At 41.3% G+C, this 18,418-nt stretch overlaps 1 long non-coding RNA gene across 1 annotated transcript; it reads right to left on the bottom strand.

Moving 5' to 3' along the window:
- Nucleotides 1–14,500: 14,500 nt before the first annotated feature.
- LOC133489074 (uncharacterized) lies at nt 14,501–17,182 on the bottom strand. The gene is made up of 2 exons (XR_009791810.1): nt 16,323–17,182; nt 14,501–16,222 (listed from the first exon to the last, which is right to left on the bottom strand). It is a non-coding gene; the product is annotated as an uncharacterized LOC133489074 (long non-coding RNA).
- Between the last annotated feature and the right edge of the window lie 1,236 nt (nt 17,183–18,418).

Here is an 18,418-nt window from a genome sequence, read left to right as displayed (position 1 = left end):
TATTAAAGCTGTGATCCTAAAAACCGAATTAATCCACAAAACCTCGCACTTTTTCCCTCCTGACTGAGTTTCATTCCCTCTTGTTTCCTTCTCTTTTGTCCACAATTTTCCATTCCCCCTTTACCGCGACTTGCCATTTCATCATTTCTTCTCCTCTCCAGGCCATTTCACACCATTTCTTTTCTCTTTTCACCAGGTTTCCCCTCTCCCCCGTCTACATCTATCCCTCTGTCATGGCAGCGATGATTATGACTAGTGAGCATAATGCATAGCCATGAATAGGACTGTCTGTTTGATTGTGATGTATAGGTTTTCATTACTGCTTCCCAGCCCCTGTCATTAGGCAAAGGGTGGATGGAAGAAGCGAGGGAAGGATGGTGTTGGTCTATTTATCCGCTAATTTTTTTTAAGAGAGAAAAAAAAAATCCCCCACCATGTATGGTGGCAATCAGAGACAAGGCAATTCGACATGTGGGAGTGGGGACCCCCTCATTAACATACGATTAATACCTCCGTGGAGTTTTTTTTTTTTACATGAAAAAGAGGAACAAGGATGGAGTGTGGTTATTTAACACACATACAATGACAATTAAATAGTTGGTTTTTTTTTTTTATATCATAAATGCATATTGAATAGCAATTGTTTTTGTATGAATTCACTATTAAATCTTTCAATGTGGCGGCACGGTGGCCGACTGGTTAGAGCGTCAGCCTCACAGTTCTGAGGTGCGGGGTTCAATCCCCGTCCCCGCCTGTGTGGAGTTTGCATGTTCTCCCCGTGCCTGCGTGGGTTTTCTCCGGGCACTCCGGTTTCCTCCCACATCCCAAAAACATGCATTCATTGGAGACGCTAAATTGCCCGTAGGCATGACTGTGAGTGCGAATGGTTGTTTGTTTCGATGTGCCCTGCGATTGGCTGGCAACCAGTTCAGGGTGTACCCCGCCTCCTGCCCGATGACAGCTGGGATAGGCTCCAGCACGCCCGCGACCCTAGTGAGGAGAAGCGGCTCAGAAAATGGATGGATGGATGGATCTTTCAATGTTTCGGGGTATCACATGCATCTCCCTTTAGGAGAGTAGAGAATTCACACACATGGCTGATAATTATTTTTATGGCCTAAATGAATATTTGTTTAACTGAAGAAGTCGTTACATTGTTTCTATTGTTTTTCTGCCATGTATTTTCAAATGTACACTGCTGGTGCTGATGGTACAAAGAAGAACATAGTGTCATCTGAAAATGCTGCTGACCAAAACTCATTCGTTCTATACTGACCTCACTTTATATTGGACCCAATTTTTTTATATATTTTTTTTAAATTCAAGTAACATTTTCAACTTGTTCAATGTTTTTACACTATATACATTACTCATTGCACCGGCTTGCCAACTACACACAAGTGCTGGACGAGCTGGATCCTTGACTGTCAAATTTGGGGGTTAATAACTATTAAGTATAAACAAGAAATGACAGAAAGAGAGAGAGGGTGTTACAGTTAAAATTACTGACATAATACTGTACATTTGGTTTGACTTGGTTGGAGCTAAAATGTTCATATTTTTGCAAGAAGGGACAAAAGTAAAAGCAGCTTTCACAGTGGGGGTTCAAAGAATGCTTCTTTGAACTTCTCTTCATACCGGTGGAAGTCAGGCTGCCCTATTGTCACTAAACATGAACTATGATTTATCTGTCTACCATTGATGTCTTGTATTCCAGGAAGATGGTCTTGTCTGACTTCATCTTCCTCTGATTTAGTCATACAGGGACTATTACCCAATCACAAACATACTCAACAGTCTAATCAGTCTTACTCAGTAATAAGCAAGTCACATATGTAAGATTTACAATAATAAGTAAGAATGTACAGAAAAAAGAAGGGCAAGAGCTGATGCTTGGGATTGCAAAAGGAATGCACAAAAAACGCACAGTGAGGCCAATGAACACAAAGGGTTCCGGTAAGATACACCATATAATGCATAGATCATTTTACACTTGAGACTATGTGAGTCCTGGGATGCACATGTCATGGAAACAATGAGTCCCAGCCCTGGAACAATGAGTCCTTGCAACTTATCATCACGGAATACAGACACAGTAATGCTCCACTACGTTGCGGTTCTTGCTTCACGGTGCTGCTATATTGCAGATGGTTTTTACGGTTGTTACTCTTTAATATTTTATACTGTTTGTACAATATTTTGTCTTATCCATTGGTCTTGCTCTCTCTCATATATTATGTGTTAAGGCCTGCCACAATAGCACATTTCTTTAGAACAATATATTTTCCGAAAAACTTTCAAGATAAATGATAATATCGTTGACTTTTATCATTTTTTTAATCCCACTGATACAATGATATTGGAGCATAAAGAATTTTAGACATCTTACAAATTCTGCCCTTCTAATCAAACATATGAGCACAACTGTGTAATGTTCTCTCATTTACGAACTAAACGTAGTTCCGCTTTGCACAATGAGAGCAAGTTAATAAAAAGAAAGTTATTCGTGTTCAAATAAAGTGCTGAACTTAAGAAAAATAACGTTTGTGTTTCCCCTTTTCTGTTTGGTGAAGTCTCAAACAATTTTACATGTTTTAATATGACAAATCTTAACTGAATCCTTTTAGAGGTTATGTTGGTTCAAAACCTTTGTTTTGCTTCACAATGGCTTTCCACATATTATATTCACTTTTAATAAGAGTTCCCACTGGGAACTTCTGACTAAGAAGTACCAAAATGACTTTGCCTGTTCCATTTTAAGCGCCAATTGTTCCAAATTTTCAACACACACACAAAGCTCAAAATATATATATTTTTTGCTAATCATTTCTTCATTTGAGGAGCAACTTTCTAATTTTGAGGAGCAATTTCTTGCAGCTTAATCACACAGGGACCCGAAGCAAGGATTTCATGAAACAATAAAAATATGACAATGAAACGGGGGAGTTGAATGTAGGTTTGTAGCTAACGAATATTTTAGGACTTGAATATCCTACTAAAATATTTTATCAAACAATCCATCCATCCATCCATCCATCCATTTTCTGTACCGCTTATCCTCACTTGGGTCGCGGGCGTGATGGCGCCTATTCCAGCTATCTTCGGGCGAGAGGCGGGGTACACCCTGAACTGGTCGCCAGCCAATGGCAGTCAAACAATCAATGATTTGGCTAAACTATACTTTTGCTTGGTTAAAGAGCAATTTTTAATACAAAAGAGAAAACAAGACCTTTGACTTGATAACGCAAAACTTTTTTTATACAAGCAACAGTTTTTAATTGTTGAATTCACATTGTGCATAAAAGATAAGGCATTATATATTCTTTTTTTAAACCATTAACAGCCTTTGTGCATCTTCACTTAAGCAGCTATCATTTTAGCATGTTGCGTCTTGTTACAAATTAGTTTCATGGCTGCGCATTTATTTGCTAAGTAAGACCAGCTGTCTAGGAATAACACAAAGATTCTTTGTACTACCACAAGTTTGGGAAGTGTTCAATTTGTTCAAACGAAAATGAAGAATCCTCGAGAGAGAGAGATTATATTAAAAAATATATATTTATAAAACTATTCGGAATAATGATAACTGAATGAATGAATGAAACGAATAATTTTAGGATTGCAAAGCAGCAGCTTGGTAGTTACTAACAGTTACTATAAGGTGTTCATAAGTCATGTCGCTGTGTTGTTTTCGTGGGAGTGGGTTTGTCAAGGTATCCATTTCTTTGTCTTCTGGCTTAAATACTTCATTGGAACTCACAGCATATTAAAAAGAATACAGTGCGTTGCAGTTGTAGGCTGTATTATTGTTCTCTGATGAATGCATCGACGTCATGCCTCCCCACAGCTGCGTCCTGCTTAGTCACTGTCAGTAATCATCTGCTAAATGTCTACAACATACCAGATACTGTTGTTTTTTTCTGGGAAACATACTTTTGCGCACTAACAGTCACAGCTGTGCGTGATCGAGACAAAAACATGCCATGATGAATGACAAAGGAAGTACATGCACACAGAAAACAGGCAGGATGTCAACCTGCTGTCATTATTTGGCAGTTAGATAGACTTTTACAAATTTTGACTCCCATATTAATGTAACTGTAATGAGATACTGATTTGATAAAATTCTACATTATCCTGGTATATACTTCATACTTTGCAGCATTCTGAAAGTCCTGTCATTGATTATAAATGCTAGCTGGTGAGAAGTGCCTGAACAAATAGCCAATGGGTTTGTTTTATTGGTAATTGCCCCACAAACATCCCATGAAGCTGCCATTAATGTTAAACGAATGAGAATGGGGGGCTTGTTGCTTTGAGCGTTAGATTTTAAGTGCTGACCTCTTATTAAGATACAATGTGTAATAAAAAATCCAGATTTGCTTGGAGATTGTTGCCCTACACTGTTGGAATGGCCGACTGGCACTTTGGAATCTATTAGCCTTTGTGTAAATGGCGTGTTGCTTTTACACACCCTGACTCTGGAACGTCGCCACTCACTTTGTAATTAGTACTGCATTTCTGCCAAAGAACCACCGGCTTAGCCCAAACACACACACATTTAACAATTAGTGTGTATTAAGTGATAAAGAAATTATGCATATGGCTGCAGAGTCCAGGAGATGCTTGCTGATTCAATTCAAACAGGTTCGGGCCCATTACCATATCCTGAACATCTGACTTAATCAGGAGCATCCGTGAAAGAGGGATGAGAGGGTTGAGGGAGACAAAGAATTTTAACGGCATCCATTCGCCTCATAAAGAGGTTATTAGGAGTCGAGGCTGAAGATGGCCGCTAATGATGTGTTGGGGAAATTAGGCCGATCAAACATTAAAAGCCAAAGCCCCCTCCTGTGGGAAGAAAAGCAGCCAAATGGGTCAATTAGAGAGGTATTATTTCTCTCTTTCTATCTCCCTCACAAGGAAGGCAAAACAAGTGGAAGCTGATCTGCATAACGTGTTTATCAAGACAGACATGTCCACTTAGGGGCAATCACGCTGAAATTCCTCCAGCTTGACGAAAACGAGGGGAGGTTGGGACAAATTGGGAAGCACCGTATCTCAGCGTGAGTGTGTTTTGGGTTAATTAACAGGACAATCACGCTTTTGATTTGTCGCGCCTGTGTTCTGCCGCCAGAGTTGGAAACAGCTTTTTATGCACTTTGAATGCAGAAGGAGCAGACGGCAGGAAAAGAGCACGGGCCGGGGTGGGGCATGATAGTAGTGGTCCTCAATCAAGCAATCATTTTAGTAGGACCCACACAATGTCTTCGTCGTCGTAAATTTGAGTAACAAGGAAAGAGTTAACTGGCAACGCACTTGAAAGTGCTTAAAATAAAGTAGAGACAAGCAATCTGGGGTGTACCCTGTCTCTTGTTTCCATACGCTGAGTATTAAAAAAGGTTTGGATGGATGTAAGTACAGTCATTTGGAATCCTTCTCTGCTATTTCTTATAAATTCCGCACCTTTTTTAAATCATCTTTGATGTCCTTTTATGAGGTTTGCAATATTATTTGGGTTGTAAATGCCCAGGATGCCTTTTTCAAGCTAAAACAAAGATGGGTGGATTTCTAATTCATATTTGATATGGAAATATGCTTTTCTCTGATTGGATTGCTGTTCTCCTTAATTTGAATATAGAAAACAGCTTTGCTCCATTTGGTGTTTGGCGATATCTCGGCGTCTTGTCTTCTAGCTGCAATTGCTACATTGACTATTCAAGCTGGCGTTGTCCAAACGCACTGGTGATGTGACGTAGTTAAATATTTCTTTTAAAATACGAGTACTTAACAGCTGGGGGGTAAATTGCATGATGTTAACAAAGTCATCCTCCAAGAAATGGGCCTGAATACGGCATAATTTCTGTTCCGAAATGGTTAGGAATTACTCCCAAAATAAATTGGAGCCGTTTATTCCTCAACTCCTCTGAAGTTGGCACGTGATGCAAAATTTAAGCTTCGAATGAGATGCAGCCGCGTTGTCCCTTGGCCATTTTTTTCTGAGATGAGTGGGTGTGTACCAATAACGATACTTGAATAATGAGTCATGCATCTATGTCACAATGACGCCAAATCTGCTCCGCTCGTTTTGCTCCCGTCTTCTTTTCTAAGGCTATTGCACAGCTTAGATGTCAAACTTAAACCAGGTCACATGCTCATTTCGACCTACTGTATGTTATGCATAAAAACGTCGAAACAGTTGCTTTGATGCTGGAATAATCCAAGCCCCGTTTTTCTTCACAATTAACTTCATTGAAAATGCTTACAAGGCCTGGTTCTATTAATTATTTTCACATGAAGAATTTCCCTGCACTGACTTGATATCACAGCACGCTTTGGCATACATAACCAAACATTGTGTTTTCTGAAAACGCCTACTAGAAATTGTAGCAGGAAAAGATGTTGGCTACAGTGGAGTGAACTCTCTGTAACTGAATGCCCCTTAGAATGTCCAATTGAGAAACATTAAAGAAAAAGTTACTTTGGCTTTGGAACTGCTGTTGTGCATAATGTCAGCATATTGTAAAGTGAGAGAAAGACAGAGAGGGAGAAAGTGTATGTGAAGTAAAGTGTCATTCTTGCAGTGAGTTTCAAATAAATTAGCTCTTAGGCGTTCAGGGTTAGGCTAACATATTAGAATTTTCCATCTGCTTGCTCTAAATCATCAATGAGTCCGCTCGCCGCAAAGGGCAGGCTGCTCATCTCTCAACTGGCGGGACAGGTTGCATTACTGAGCAATATACCTTTATTTCCCCCATTTAATCCTCAAGCACATGGGCCAATCAGTGCGCAGCTCGAGGTAATATGGATTATATACGCCCGATTGAACATTGAGAATGCATACATGCGCACACACACATACACGCACACTGTACATTTTTGCATGTTTTTAACAATAATGACAAAAAACACGTGATAACACACCAGATGGGTTTTTTTTGTTGTTTTTTTGGGGGTCACCTAGTGACACAACTGAACTCTTTGTATAACACACACACTCACATTAATCTTCTCTCTTCAAGTAGAAGTATCTAGTCCGTTTCTTCTGGTCCATCAGTAATCAACCTTGATGCTCACTGCTGTTGTGGCCATTGATTTTTCTGTTCCACGTGTGGGTGAAAATTGCACTTTAAGTTACCCTGAGTGTTAAATTAATAATGAAACCACAAGAGTGCCCTCTCCTGACTTTCAATTAACACCGCCAGGATTAGAGGGGATGGACGGAGGGATGGATGGATGAGTGAGAGAAGAGAGATGGAAGGAGAGTGAAGGACTAGCCCCTATGACATCCATTCTCAAGGTCTGGGTTTGATCGATTTTGGTGTCCTGTCCTTATACGAGTCCGTTAAAAATGAAGGTGTTGCTCCTGAAATCATCTTGATTGAAAAGCTGATTCATTTCCTTCAAACTGCCTTCATTAAACACATTTTTAGATATAATGACATACTAGTCAAGTAACCAACATCACTATCTTGTGTGGAAATCACGGTGCAAACTACAAGCAGGCAGATTTAAGATTATTTTTACATTTTTTTTTTTTAAGTGTCACAATAATGAATACTCCCTGTTTGAATGTTCCAACTATCAAGTCAAACATGCATGTCCCAGGATGTTAGGGCCATAAAACATACGGATAAACACCAGGCCTTTGAGGACACAGAGCGTCTGGCAACACCCACACATGCACGCACACACATACTGCTAGTTCAGTCTGACCCTGCTTTCCCATCTCTCCGTCAGGGGAAACATCTGCTTGATGGAGCTCTATTTTAGGAAAGTGAGAACATCCCAGAGCCTTTTAGGCATGTGTCTGTGTGTGTGTGTGTGTGCGTGCGTGTGTGTGTTTGCCTAAATAGGAAAAGGAAGGTATTAGAGACAGAAGTCTGAGCCTATATTTTGTGTGTGTGTGAGTGAAACTATGTTGAACTCTTACATCTGTGTGACTGATCAGACACCTGCAAACTCATCACGTCGCTTCATGAGAACGTCCCGACTAAACAGGTATCGTTCAAAATAAAGGAGCCACGTGACTAAATGAGTGTATAGTAATGGTGGGCGGATTATTCAAAATGTCGATAAAATCGATACCAAGTCAGGATCGGGATCGGTTCGATATTAGCGTGAAAATATCGATACGGTAGTTTTAGTTTCGCTCTTGTAAGCAGTGCTTCGGTTTCTTCAAACAGGCGACGCCGTGCTGAGACAGAAACGTCTCAGGCACAATTTGCTCCTCCTCCGCCCTCCTGTGTTTCAGTTGTTGTGCCGGCACATGACTTAGCAGCACAAAGCAAACAAGTAAGCAAACTGCCGGCTCGCGTCCGCCAGCCCACCAGCAATTCATTTTGAAGTGAAGCTGTTGATGTCTTACTTTAACTCACTCAAAAAGTACAAATAATGTTACGACCTTGATGAAATGCATTAATCCCATTGAAATGTTACTTAAATGAATACATTTACTGGACATTTTTAAGAAAAAAATCCAGAAACACAATGAATCAGGAAAATGTGTTTTTTACTGTTCTGTTGTTTCAGATTTATTTTTATTTTTTAAATATTAAAGTATTTTATCTTTACCAATAAACTTTGTCCTAGTTCTGCCCTGGGTTTCAAGTATTTAATAATAATAATAAAAACGAAAATGTCACAAAAACACTTTAAGGTTGTAAAAATTAATTGGGATTTAACACTTTGATAATGCATCTACCTTAATTAATGAAAAGTATCGGTATCCGTATTAGTAACGGTGATACTGGCCCTGTATTTACTTAGTATCGTATCGACACCATATTGTGTCGCTAGTGTGTTGAGCATTCGTATGAGGTGCCGTGTAGGCAAACATTTACTCCTCTGTTTTTTGTAGAAAAAAAAGAAAGAAATTAGGGTCACATTAAATCAATCAAAATATGGTACTTTCAAAACGATATGTTAATTTTCAGTACTTGGTTGGGAATCCCTTTGTTTTAATCACTGCCTCGATGCGCCGTGGTATTGAGGCAATCAGCCTGTGGCATTGCCAGGGAGTTATGGAAGCCCAGATTTCCTTGATGTCAATTCTTCGTTTTTGGGTTGTTTTTGGGTCTGGTGCCCCTCATTTTCCTCTTGATAATAGCACAGAGATTCTCAATGGGGTTTAGATCCGGCAAGTTGGCTGAACAGTCAAGCACTGTGATGGCATGGGCATCAAACCAGTCACCACCAATCATGAAGTCCTCTAAAACATTATGGTCGACTGTTGTGGTGACCTTGGATTTAAGAAAGCAGAGTTTACCAACACCTGCACTGGACATTGCACCCCAAATCGTGACTGACTGTGGATATTTCACACTGGACCTCAAGCAGCTTGGCTTTTGTTCTTCACCCGTCTTCCTCCAAACCCTTGGACCTTGATTCCCGAATGAAAGGCACACTTGACTTTCATCAGAAAAGAGGACCTTGGACCACTGGCCGACAGTCCAGTCCTTCTTCTCCTTGGCCCAGTTGAGACGCTTCCTACGTTGGCTTAGGCTCAGAACTGGCTTCAACCGAGGAACCCGACAGTTGTAGCCCATCTCCCGGATGCTTCTGAATGTGATTGTTTTTGAAGCTGTGACTTCCGCCTCATTCCACTCTTTCTGATCTCTGCTAGATTCTTGAATCTTCACTAATAATCCGCTGATGCCACAGTCATCTCTTTTGCTGGTGCATCTTCTCCTGCCACATTTTGTCCCTCCACCTCGTAACTCGTAAATATGTATATAGTGTTGATATGGTAGTGTGGAAGCAATAGAACGTTTTTTTTTTCTTGATGTGCCCAAATGCTTTTGAATAAATGACAACCTAATTACGATACAAACCTTAAAAATAGGGGGTATTTTGGTATCAAATACTGCCCCAAATAGAACAGACACTCAGCAAAATACTGTACTAAAATAAAATAAACAATAAATAAAAACTAAAATAATAAAGGAATGACGAAAACAGAAGATTAAGTATTTAATTTGAAGTTCTGCTCCATTCACGATCCAGATGGTGAACATCCATTTTTCATACATCATCATCAGGGAACTATAAGATTTCCCCAGAGGATATATCAGAGTTCCTCAATTTAAGCTAGCCCATGGAAGCTCCTCAATACGCATGTAACACAATTGCGGTGCTCCTTAATATGGTGGCGTGAGAACAACTTTCAGTGTTTTGAGGAGCGAGGAACGTTGACATTAAGAGACTTCAGACGAGCACCCTGTGTATTCTTCCAGGTTTGGTCACGTTACATACGCAGCCATCGCAGGGAAATTAACGTCACACCTACCCCCTCAGGTGAAAAAAACTTTACTAATGACTTATTTGAATGAAAATCATAACATGCAAGTCTATACTACTTTACTCTAGTTTAACAGACCTGGCCCCATCCGTGGAATCCGATTGGTCACTGCCTATTTAGCCCCAGTGCCAGTGGACCGTAACAGTGAAAAGTGAGAATACATTGTTGTGCCTGCATCTTTATCTGCATGCTCATCAAAATTTCATGGTTTCTTTTTTTTTTTTTGTCACCTCTCCAGAAAGTTTAAGGGTAATTGGATGAGGAGTTTCGATAATGTGTATGCTTAATAATGTGACCTCACCTGATTGCAGTTAACAGTATGTAACAGTAAACTGAAATGTTAAACAGTCACATGTGCATACATTTCATTGCTGCAGAGCCCCCACAGACACGCACACACAATACCAGGTGCAATGTGAGTCTGTTGTTATTCTCTTGATGTACTCCACAGCCCAATGTTTTCAGATCATCCTTGCTGATAACTTCCTGCTTCCTGTTTCTGACTCGGCTACTTCCTGCCCTCTAAAGCATGTGGATTCAAGCCAAAAGAGAACACAAGCAAATGTCTAACAGAACCTTCCAAACATACAGTACACCATTTTGTTCTGAGAGATAATGTACTTTTGCACCCTAGTTTTTATTTATTTACGTATTTAATTTGTAGAAACGGCTAAAAGAATACAGACCAGAATTTATAGTGAAGGGCGTAACTACTCTCTCAACTGTTGCACAGGAATAAACAGTCCTTCCTCTCTCTTGATGAATTCAATAAATAGAAACAAAACATCCATCCCTCCATTTTCTGAGCCGCTTCTCCTCACTAGGGTCGCGGGAGTGCTGGAGCCTATCCCAGCTATCATCGGGCAGGAGGCGGGGTACACCCTGAACTGGTTGCCAGCCAATAGCAGGGCACATTGAAACAAACAACATTCGCACTCACATTCACACCTACGGGCAATTTAGAGTCCCCAATTAATGCGTGTTTTTGGGATGTGGGAGGAAACCGGAGTGCCCGGAGAAAACCCACGCAGGCACGGGGAGAACATGCAAACTCCACACAGGCGGGACCGGGGATCTAACCAGTCGGCCACCGTGCCGCCAGAAACAAAACACCTTTTATTTATTTTTTTTAATGTTTTTGTATAGACTGTCACGGACGGTTTGCCTATGGTTTGTGAATCAAAGGAAGGACATGGACACTAAAAATGCATGAAATGTAGGTACAGAACAAATTAACCGACACTAATAGACTTCCAGGAAATAGCCAGACTTCACACTTGTGTCCGTTTCCTGTTTGACAGATTCATGAAGTGTTTTGCCGATGGGCACGTTAGGGCAGGACATGGACCCTAGAGTTTCGAGACTGGTTAAAACATAGTTCATTGATGCTATGAAGCCCATATTAAGTGTTAATTCCAGACAATGACACAATTTTGAACTTCAGATAACGACAAGACCCATTTAGGATTTCCTCACCTCATCCATTGTTTCCCTGCCCTTTCCCTGTGATAAGTGTAACCCCTGGATTGGAAATGTGATCATGTAATTTATTTTTTAAGTGATGTCATGCGTTGCAGTTTTTAAAAACAGGATTGTCGCTTGCTGTGCCACACATCATTTACTAATGAATGAGTGACATCTGCTGGGGGCTTGTGTGACAGTGGCTGGGAAACATAGCTCCACACAGCCACGGCTTCATATTACGCAAACAACTGAAAATGCAGTGTTGTTTTGTGTTATGAATGGAATGACTGATGAATGCACATTGTGGACAATTTAGTGAAGTTCAACATGATGGAGACACATTGTTACATATGTAACTGTCATAAATCTCTTCTATGTTATAGTGACACCAAGCTTTCACAAAAATTCCCTCATAAAACATACATTTACTGCTAGTGTTAGCAGTAAACCTCATAAGAATTTGTGAGTGGTGGATTATGAGCTTGTTCTACATGTTGCTGAGACCCTTTGTCATATTTTTTTTTCTCTTTTCTGCCTTACAGTAAAATTGCTAATTATTAGTAATTGTACATTTGTATTATTTTGAAAATAATAAAAATTAATTTGCTGGAAATAATTGATCCCCAAAGGAGAAATTCAAGTGTTATAGAAGAATCGTGTAAAGTAGCACACAGCATATGGCTTAACAAAACAAGAAATAAAAATCAATAGAATTAAAATGTTTTGGGGTTTTTTTTGTTATTTTTTTAATTATACAGCACCAGGTGAAGTGACATTTATTTTTTTTTATAGCAGCAGAATAAAAAGCTGCCATTCAGTCAATGGGTGAGTCTATTATTGCTATACCAGTCCATTTCAATAAATTAGAATATCATGCAGAAGCTCAACTATTACAGTTCAATTAAACAACATGGGGCAGAGAGCGAGTGGAAATAAAAGTTTAAAGTCAATGAAGTTGGAAAGACAATCAAAGCATTTGTACTCATGAAGGCAGTTCTTCATACATTACACTACAGGTCATATGCTCACACTTTTTCAGAACTAGGCAGTTAAAAGATTTGATTTGTAGTTTAGTATCCAACTGGATGGGTGGGCAGAAACCCAACTATTTGTATACAAGCAATTAGAAAGTAAATTATCGGTAATATATGTCCCCTTAAAACACTTATAATATTAAAAATATTAAAAAAAAAAAAAAAAGAAAACTTGACAATATCTAAATGCCTAAATGCATTCGGTTCCTGTATATACTCAGCTGAATAAATATTTGCATATTTATACAGCCAGTTAAACAGGTGTGCATGATAATGTGACCACCTCTCAGTACAGTTCAATAATGAAACATTTAAAAGCTGCCAAATTATTAAAATTGGTGAATGCGTGTAGTTTCTCTTGTGTGATGTTGCTGCATGAATATGACGTAGTGAGAATTCATCCCACTCCACAGTTGCATCTTCCATTCATCTGAAAAACAAAAATAAAATAAAAATAAATGGATATAAATATGTTCTACCCTGGCGGCACGGTGAACCGACTGGTGAGAGCGTCTGCCTCACAGTTCTGAGGACCAGGGTTCAAATCTCGGCCCCACCTGTGTGGAGTTTGCATGTTCTCCCCGTGCCTGCGTGGCTTTTCTCCGGGCACTCTGGTTTCCTCTCACATCCCCAAAACATGCATGCTAGGTTGATTGAAGACTCTAAATTACCCGTAGGTGTGAATGTGAGTGCAAATGGTTGTTTGTTTATGTGTGCTCTGCGATTGGCTGGCAACCAGTTCTGGGTGTACCCCTCCTCCTGCCCGAACATAGCCGGCATAGGCTCCAGCATGCCCGTGAGCCTTGTGGAAAAGTGGCTCAGAAAATGGATGGATGTTCTACCCTTTAAAGTATTCAATATTTATGTCAGTATTATAAGAGTAAAAATAATGTAGCAGGGTTTTTTTTTTGTCTCAGCTGGAATAACTTCCTAAAATGCAAAACAGGGGAGCAAATGAAAAAGAAAATAAGAAGGCTGGAGGAGAGGTGATTGGGGAGTGCTTGTTTTGCTACACTGGTCCTCCCTTCTGACATACACGCTGAACACAAATATCATTCATTAACAGTAGTATGCCATCTTAACACTGATGGATGGGGCCCGGGCCCACAGCCCTCAAGTGTCTCAGAGCCACACACATACACACACACACACACACACACACATGCTTGTAAAACACACAGAGACAATTTAACGATAGACCTGCTGGGAAGCAGAGATAGCTGACTATCAGTCACACACAACACACACACACATACACGCGTCCATCCAAAGAGAGTACAACATACAGGAGCCTGGAGCTCAGGTGTCAAACCTGCACGCTGCAAATGAAGAGATTTCCTGCAATCGGTGAGCTTTGATGGCTCTATGATTTCTCCATCGCTCACTAGCACTCCTCTGAGCGAACAAGGAATGAAAGACAAAAAGCAACAGAAGTAGAGACGCAGTGACGCAAAACGGACAGTTTTTCCGACCATAAGATATAAATCACAAGACAGTTTGTAAAGTGTTTCTTGGTTTGCTACTAATTGTGTATTTGAGAATCAGCATTATTTTTAATGTGGGGCTATAGAGATTTTTTTTGTCTTACGTGTCCACAGGTCTTCAAGCGCAATACATTTGCTGTACCTATGAAAAGGAACAGAAAGAAAGTAAAACATTTTAAATATACATTGAATGAAATAAACTGCAAACAGCTATCAACTAATCAAGGCATCATTTATTTCACAACAGAACATAGTTGGTTTCAATATAGTCCATACCAGATGTACAGTATATTTTATTCCAGAGAGTGGACAATGCACTATGGTTAGATGAGGTACACTAAACATGACATCACTGGCGACAACATTTGGTTACCTGTATCATGTGGACATAATTCTAAGATCCATAACATGAGCCAATATTTTTGTCTTGACAAAGATAAAAATCGGTTTAATCGAGGTTGTACTTTGCAGTGGTGTAAAACCAAGCATTATACTGAAAGTTGTTTAGAAGGTCAAGGTCAAGGTGCTTTTATTGGCAATTCTTCAATATGCATAACACATACAGAGGACTGAAATTACGGTACTCAAAGGCCCGCGGTGCTACAAATAATGTCAATATAAAAAGCTAAATAAAGCTATGGTATATACAGTGTAAAAAGTATTAGTTGAATGTGCAATAACAAAGATCAGGTGACGTGTGCAACATAGTCAAGGTCAGAGAACCAAGTCAAATAAGACAAATTAGATGAGAAAATCCCAAATCTGCTAAAGTGGCTGGTGTGACCCTGAGTCTGGTGTATTGATGTGTGTGTGTGTGTATTGGTGTGTGTGTGTATACAAATGTGTGTGTATATATGTGTGAGTGTGTATTGAAGTGTGTGTATGTGCACGTATGTGGAGCGTCAGAGTTCAGAGTTCAGGTGGGTAGAGGACAGAAGAGGTAGAGGGGGCAGAGCGGGCAGAGAGTTCAGATTCCTTACAGCCTGATGAATAAAACTGTCATTGAGTTGGGTAGTCTTGGCTTGCAGACTCCGCAGTCTCCTCCCTGACGGCAGCAGACTGAAGAGGCTGTGTGATGGATGGGTGGCATCCTCCGCTATGCGGAGGGCTTTGCGGGTGAGGCGGGTGCTGTAGATGTCCTGCAGGGAGGGAAGAGAGGTTCCGATAATCTTCTCAGCTGCCCTCACGATGCAATGGAGAGTCTTGCGGTAGAATGCGGTGTAGGCTCCGTATCACGCAGTGATGCAGTTGGTCAGGATGCTCTCGATGGTCCCGATGTAGAACATGATGGGGGTCAGGGCTCTGGCTCTTCTCAGCTTGCACGGGAAGTATAGACGCTGGTGAGCTTTCTTGGCCAGTGATGAGGTGGTTCTGGTCCAGGAGAGATTCTCGGTGATGTGCACTCCCAGGAACTCGCCACCACAGCACCATTGATGTTCAGAGGAGAATGCTGTGAGTGCGCTCTCCTGAAGTCCACAACAATCTCCTTGTTCCTTGTTTCCACATTTCGGAAGAGATTGTCTTCCGTGTACCACCCGGCCAGGTTGCTCATCTCACTCCTGTTGCTCATCTCACTCATCTGTCTCGTCCCCATTGCTGATGAGACCCACCATAGTTGTGCCTTCTGCAAACTTGATGAAGAGGTTGGAGTTGTATGTCGGTGTGCAATCAAAGTTCACCAGGGTGAAGAGGAGGGGACGCAACACACAACCTTGAGGGATCCCCGTATTCAGAGTGATGGTGCTGGATGTATTGCTGCCGACCCGTACTGCCTGCGGTCTCCCTGTCAGAAAGTCCAGCAGCCAGTTGCACATTGAAGTGTTGAGCCCCAGCTGGTCCAATTTGTAGATCAGTAGTTGAGGGATGATGGTGTCAGTGGTGACGACAGGCGGCTGGCTTGGCGGCAGGAATGACGTGGATCAGAAACACGGGGGAAAACACTGAGAAAAAGGAGACGCTGGAGTCAAAAAAGGGAACGATGAATAGAGTGACTTACGTGAGGTAAATGGGCCATGGTGCCGCTGGAAGTAACTGCAATACTTTGGATTTCCTGGAACAGGCAGGCTTATATACACCAGTGGTGATGAGGCTGACTCGAGACAGGTGCTGAAAACACAGAGGGGAGGGGGGAGAGAGAGAGAGGACGTAAAGCGCCCTCCCGGCTCCAATAATGGAATTGCAGGGCAGTATATGACAGTACCCCCCTCTCAACGGATGCCTCCCGGCGTCCTGCCAGGCTTCCCCGGGTGAGCCGCGTAGAAGTCGTCCAAAAGGGTATGATCGAGTATAAGCTCCAAGATCGTTCCTCCAGCCTATACCCTTCCCAGTCAACCAGGTACTGGAGCCCCCTCCCCTAGGCCTCACATCGAGGATGCGCGACACCGTGAAGGCCGGATGGTCATCAATAATCAGGGAGGACGGATGGAGTTCGGCCAGAGGGCTTAGGGCGCAGGTGGAGACAGGCTTGAGCAACGAGACGTGGAAGTTTGGGTGAATCTTTAAGGACTGTGGAAGCTTCAACTAGACGGAAGTGGGATTGATGATTTTGGTAATTGGGAAAGGGCCAAAGTATTCTGTCACGTATGGGGAGTAGCTGTATCCAAGAGCAGGCAGGGTAAAATGATGAACAGTTTATTGAGGAAAGATAATGGCGGCAGTCCTAGGTGGGTTGGCAGGCGGTAGCGTGGACAGGTGGAAGGCAGTGGTGAGGACAGGCGGCCGGCTTGGCGGCAGGAATGACGTGGATCGGGAACACGGCGGAAAACACTGAGAACAAGGAAACACAGGAGTCAAAAAAGGGAACGATGAATAGAGTGACTTACGTGAGGTAAATGGTCCATAGTGCCGCTGGATGTAACTGCAATACTTTGGTGAGGATTTCCTGGAACAGGCAGGCTTATATACCATTGGTGATGCGGCTGATTGGAGACAGGTGCTGAAAACAGAGAGGGGAGGGGGGAGAGAGAGAGAGGACGCAAAGCGCCCTCCCGGCCCCAATACTGGAACTGCAGGGCACTATATGACAAATACAGTGTTTTAGGATAATCCCAATCATATCATCCTATGTATGTTTTACACATGGACAAAATCATTTACACTTTATGGATTTCTATCATCATTACTCTTGCTGTTTTTTGATCTCCCCCCAAAAATACATTGAGTTCTGTAATCTGAATTAATTAACTAGTGGACAGTAGTACTCTTAAACGGTCCGTAACTGCTTAATTACCTCTCTGACGACAAAACATTGCTGTAGATACAGTACAGTGTACATTCCTAAAATTCAAATGCTATATGGTCTGCTGATTGTAATGTGATGCCTGTCGTTGCAGTGTTAAGTAATAGCAAAATAAATAGAGCAATGAATAAATAAATTACCAATTGCTTGCCTTCATCAGGGATATGCTAATAAGGTTAGCGGTCAGTTATTTCACATTCCCTAATACATTTCCCCAATTTGATCTCTTGTTCAACATCCAATCACCTGCTGGCAATTCACATGATATTATTAAGAGATGAGACGGAGAGGGTTTTAGAGCAAGAGAGGTAGATTCAAATGCTAATGTTAGAGAGAGGGATGGCAAGAGAGATGGTGGCTGTCACCGTTATGCATCTATGACACCTCAATGTGCGATAGTCATTTGTGCCCGTGTGGCTGCGTGTTGTGCATGTGCACTAATATGAGAATAGATGCGAGGCACTGACCTCCTCTGCCCCTCTCATTTTCATTCAGCCATTTTAGTTCTTGTCGGAGTCTGCAGAGCCATTGTGGCTCAACTAGGGAGCACTTTGTCCTCATTAGAACGCTTCTGAATGGAAGCAGAGAACAAAGCATGGTGAGTGTAAACGAGAAAAGCAAAGTCATTTTTCATTGCTTATTTAATTAGTTTGTACACTTTTACTGCTCTTGCCATGCGCATGAATTTCAAATTAACAAGGTTATAATTTATGATGAGAAGATACCAATATATATTTCTTTCCTTTCTTTGAAGTAATTCTTATTTTGCCAGGTATTAGAGAGGAGACCCAGTGATACGTGAGCTGCAATGAGCATTATCATTCAGAGCAAATGTCCGGGTATATACGTCCATGCTGCCATACCCGCGTTATGGTTATGGATTAGGCACATTCCATAA

This window comes from Phyllopteryx taeniolatus, chromosome 14 (assembly GCF_024500385.1).
Source record: "Phyllopteryx taeniolatus isolate TA_2022b chromosome 14, UOR_Ptae_1.2, whole genome shotgun sequence".
NCBI classification, from domain to species: Eukaryota; Metazoa; Chordata; class Actinopteri; order Syngnathiformes; family Syngnathidae; genus Phyllopteryx; species Phyllopteryx taeniolatus.
Note: the sequence above shows the minus strand (reverse complement) of the source record. Positions and strands in the feature narration are given on the sequence as shown.